Below are 5,396 nucleotides of genomic sequence, written 5' to 3'. Positions count from 1 at the left end.
CTGACCAGATTGCATTTTGGGTAATTACATCTGTCTTGTTTCCCTCTGCAGTTTCAAGAGGATGCAGTATTCTTCACTTCCTGTCTCAAATTGTACAACATTTGAGCAGTAGGTGAAGTGGTGCCTGTATATTGTGAAGTTCTGCAAGGCACTTGAGTGCTGCAGATGAAAGGCTCTATATAAGTGTAAGGCAGTATGAATAATTAGCCTCTTAAATCCTGCACTATGAACTAATTAATCTAAAAACTTAAATGATACCTTAATTTCTGTCGTGCATTTCCTTTGTATTAGGGAATCATCTTAGGCAGGAATATACAGGTGGCTGTGTCACAGAGAACAAACCAAATAGCAAGGAAGCTGGCTTTCTCTTTTCGCCTCATCACCTTCTAGCATATGAGTTCCATACACTGTGGTTAATATTTGTCACATGACACAGATCAGTAAATATTGTAAAATGTCCTGCCACAATGTCTTAGTAATGAGAGATCAAGATCCAGCAGAATGAGCCAGCTCAGACAATACAGAAATACCTCCATCATCTTCCTTTCTCATTCTCTGGGAAATTCCACAATATATGAAAACTCTCCATTTTTTTGCAGCTCTGTATAGTCAAAGCTTAGTTATCAATCTACTTTATTTTCAGCTGTCTCCATGCTAGTTTCAAATATATTATTTTCTTTAATAAGTTCAATAATAAGAAGATCATATCCTTCTACTGAGGTATTCATTATTACCAGTGTTCTTTGACGCCAGAAAATCTGGTCTCAGAGGTAACAGATTTATTAAATCCAGAGGTATAACAACTTTCTGAATGGCATCCAATCTCCAATAACAGGTGCTTTTTCACTGGAACAATTTAACTTTTCTAAAGTATTTTGCCAATGTGAGTGAAAAGTTAGGAGGTGATGGGACATCACAAAGGAGGGAGACTACTTCAACGCCCCAGCCCTTACCTTTTGCTATGACTAAATTGCTTTGACTTCCCACTGAAGAAATATTACACACAAACTTGAATTTCCCACCACTCTGAAAAAGTGAATGCCATAAATCAATGTGGGATTTGAGGCTGATATAAAGTTCACCATCCTCTCTACTCTCTCCCTCTTTCTCGCTGAAGTCTATATGACCATTCCTTCGTCATATGGAGTCCATCCCTGCAATGGTTGACACAATTTATTTTTCTGTATTCTGTCATTTGTTGCAGTCTCTTCTTCTTAGTCTATTCCCATGGGCTACTGCCTGGGACTTCCGCTTCATCAAAGTACAACTATGATGACAGGGAGAACTTAATGGCCACAGTACTATTCTCGCAGGGTCCAGAAGACACCAGCAAAAGCACAGTTAGTTTATATTTTTATAGTGCTTTGACTATGTAAACTGCTACAGGCTGTAAATGAAAAATACTGTTATTACTGTTAATTGACAGAGGGATAATTTGCGGACTCTTCCTCCGTTGTTGTTAGATCCACAGCATAAGGCCCCCTTTCAGGAAAGCATCCGTATTCAGGACAGCACTCAAACATATGCTTAAAGTCAATTGGAACTAAAGCATGTGCTTACAAGTAAGCATGTCCTTATGTGTTTTTCTGATTAAGAATGAACTGAAGCACGTGCTTAAGGGCTTTACTTAATCAGGGCCACATTTCTTGAAGAGCTCCATAGACTGAATCCTGAAGTCCTCACTAAGTTCTTAGTCAGTGCTTACTCAGGCAAAACTCCCATTAAAGTGAATAAAGTTTTGCCTCAGAACGGGCTTTAACGTTTGACCTCTTAACTTTCGCAGCAGGTGTGATGCCATAAGGCATTAACATTAGGGTTGAAATCTTGGCCCCACTGAAGTCAATGACAGAACTCCCATTGACTTCAATAGGGTCAGGATTTCACCCTAGGTGCATGCCTGAGCTAATCAACTTCAGCCATGCTGCATAAAAAAAAAGAACACAATATAATAGTGACATCTATAGAAGTCAAAGAAGTTTATAAATAAAAGAGAGAAACATCCTGGATATATAGGAAGGACTCTCAGCTACAAATGTGTAAACTTAGCTTGGTCAATTAGCAATAGCTACTCTTCTATGCTGTCATGAATACTCTCTTTAAAAAACTAAAGTAAGATGATGGGTATATTAAGTTGTCATTAGAAGAGAATGAAAACAAAAGATTCTGAAAATAAATGAGTACTCACATTGTTCTCTGCAGGCTTTCCAGCTTTGGCTGTGTGTGATCCCATAAGATCTCACATGCCAAGCAGTGTTGGGTGGGAAATACGTAAGGAAAACCCAGGATGCTGCTGGCGGTGGTTTTAGAAAGTCAGTAGATGGCCTGCAGACCCTTCCCTCTGAGTGTGTGCTGAACCTGTGCCTCACCATGCTAGGGGATGCAGCACAGCTGAAGATGTGTGATAACACCAAGGGATTGACCTCTTGTGGTCATTAAAGATTCCACAATACTTCTTATGAGTTGGTCATTAGCCTTGTGTCCTGGCCAACTGCCATTTTTATAACTAGATTCTGCCTACCGAATTCCCCCCATAGAGTTTCAAATAGATAACATGGGTCAGATTCTGTGGCCACCTCCAGCCCTTCTGCCCCTCTCTTGCAGTACCAAAGGCCAGAAAACAGCAGATCTCTCCATTTGGAGACTTGCCTGCTGTGGACAGTTCCCCAACTCATGTATTGCATATGGAGTTGGCTTTTACGTCAACCTGTCTGCTGTAGGTGCCAACATGGGGAATTAGGGCTAGAAAAGAGCATGTCTGGAGTGCAATTATGCTTTGGAAATCTCTGGCTGGTGAATAACCCTTTGGGAGGACAATAACTAGCCAGTGTAGATTGGAGCAACCTTGTGGCTGCCCTGATCTACTCTGGGACTGGCATAAAAACTGGTACCAGAATCAGAAAGCTGTAACCAGTTCCTTTGCAGCCCTGCACCAACCCTCTCAGCTGCCCTCACTGGATAATACAAGCAGCTGAGAATCTTATCATATTTTTTCATACTTCCTGTCACAAACTGCTGTGCATTGTAAATATTTGCTGCATTCCACTATCGAAGTGGCTGCATTTTAATGGTGCATGAAACAATTGCTACTTATAAACTGAGGGCAGGTCTACACTAACCCCCAAATTCGAACTAAGGTACGCAACTTCAGCTACGTGAATAACGTAGCTGAAGTTCGAAGTACCTTAGTTCGAACTTACCTCAGTCCAGACGCGGCAGGCAGGCTCCCCCGTCGACTTCGCGTACTCCTCTTGCCGAGCTGGAGTACCGCAGTCGACGGCGAGCACTTCCGGGTTCAACTTATCGCGTCCAGACAAGAAGCGATAAGTCGAACCCAGAAGTTCGATTTGCTTGCCGCTGAACTAACGGGTAAGTGTAGACCTACCCTCAGTAAAGAACCTTGGAGTGAACAGATGCCACACAAATGTAAGATATTTATTATTACATTGAATTGATTAAAAAAATCTGAAGCCATGTTTGTGATGATGGTTGAACAATATTAAGAAACATGCTGTGTAGCTTCAAAAACCACATGGAAATGAGAAAGCACAGAATAGCCTGCATTCTTTTAACCTCTGTCCAGTATGCCTGATGACTTATTTTTAAAGAGGTAGAATATTCATCACGAGAACTGGATCTGCAGTGGGATTTGCAGAATAGAATAAGAATTGGATATTGCCTTCAAAGTAAATCAAACACAGATGGAGTGTTTACCAACATATCTTTGCAAGAGATCTTTAAAATAAGGTACCTATCTACCCGATCTTTTTCTTGTCCTTTCTACTAAATTGCCATGGAGCTTTGACTCCAAATAAGGGAACTATAATGAAATAAAGGAAACATTGTTTAGTTGTCAAAATGAATTTGAAGTTTGACATGTGTGGGAAAGAAGAAACCATACAAGATTGGATATTGGGTCCATGAAATGTACCTATGTGATGTGATGATTATGTTCTGTCTCAAATGAAAGCTAGCCCTTCATGCTTGATAGAATCAACTGTTTTGTTGGTTTTCATGATTTCACAAACAAAGCAGAAAAAGTGAGATGGTTAACAGGAGCTGGGAAAATACTACAAGAATGTTCAGTGAATATCTATTTGAATTATTAAACAAATTTGCCTTGACTGTTTGTGCCTCCATTGCATTTGATTTTTGTGGATTTTACTGGACGGACGTTTGTGGAAACAGTAAATTTTAAGTGAATGTTGCAGAATGTACACAGAAAGTATATTGTTGAATTTGTAAAATGTCAAATCAGGTTTGCAGAGCAGATACGAAGAGTCGCTCTCATCCAGTCAGAAATCAGTAACATATCATGTGATCTTTGAGGCCAATCAATACAGCTACAGTTTCTAATATCAAATGTTTCTGGGATAAGGGATAAATGTCACATACTCCGACTACTGCTCAGTATCCTGTACAAAGGTTTTTACTCAGGGTTTGTGTATAAGGGAGCATGTTTCTCCGTACCTGTGATTGTTGTGTATATTATTATGAGTAAGTTGAAAAAATTATGAATTGACACATTTTAAACCAGAGATGTGAATTTAAGATACTGTGTTTGTCTTGCAACAGCTAAGCAGTTTTAGGTAGCTATGATTGTCAACTTCGCAAGAGACACACAGAATCCCAAACTCAGATCTTGATAGTTACAGAAAATATCTTGTTTTAGAGTGTCCCTTTATAGAAAAATTCTGGAGCATTCTTAATAATGAGGAAGCCAGTAGGGTGCTATAAAAACTTTTCTATAGGTTTTCATAGAATTTTATATCATTGTTCAAAAAACGGGTTATCGTTGTTTTTTTCCAAAAGGGTCATGCAAAAGTATTTGATATTTTGAAGTCTATGCCCGTTTTAAGTTATGGTGTTCGTTGTTGAATAGAGGTATTTATTTTTTTAAATACGAGCATTGCAGCCCACCTTTCTGGGAAGTAAACTGAAAGGTAAAAGAATTAACTTGGGAAATCTGAACTCAGGGCTGAAGAGCAACTACAGTCTCCTCTCTTATTTACTCAATCCTGTGTACTGTACTTTACTCTGAGTACTTTTTTTTTTTTTTTTTTACCATTTCTGCTTGGGGAATTGCACACCAAACTCTAGTTCTGTTAACAAGTTATTCTGCATTATGCTGAAAATATTCCTTAATAAGGTTACATTTTTGTCATGCATTTTCCCCAGATCATACATCACTAGAACTCTGGTTAGAAATCAAGAAAAGCCCAATTATAAGGTAAGCCCTTCTTTCCTTCAGTAAAGTTAAAGCTGAGAAATAAAGGGACATGGTTTTAATATATTATATTAAATAAACATTCTTAGCCATTCTTGCACTACTCAGGCAGCACAAAGTAGCTGGAAAGCTGCCCTAATGGGACAGCTGGGGATTCCCCTAGCTGAGGGGA

This window comes from Emys orbicularis, chromosome 4 (genome assembly GCF_028017835.1).
Source record: "Emys orbicularis isolate rEmyOrb1 chromosome 4, rEmyOrb1.hap1, whole genome shotgun sequence".
In the NCBI taxonomy this organism is placed as follows: domain Eukaryota; kingdom Metazoa; phylum Chordata; order Testudines; family Emydidae; genus Emys; species Emys orbicularis.
This window is presented reverse-complemented; position numbering follows the sequence as displayed.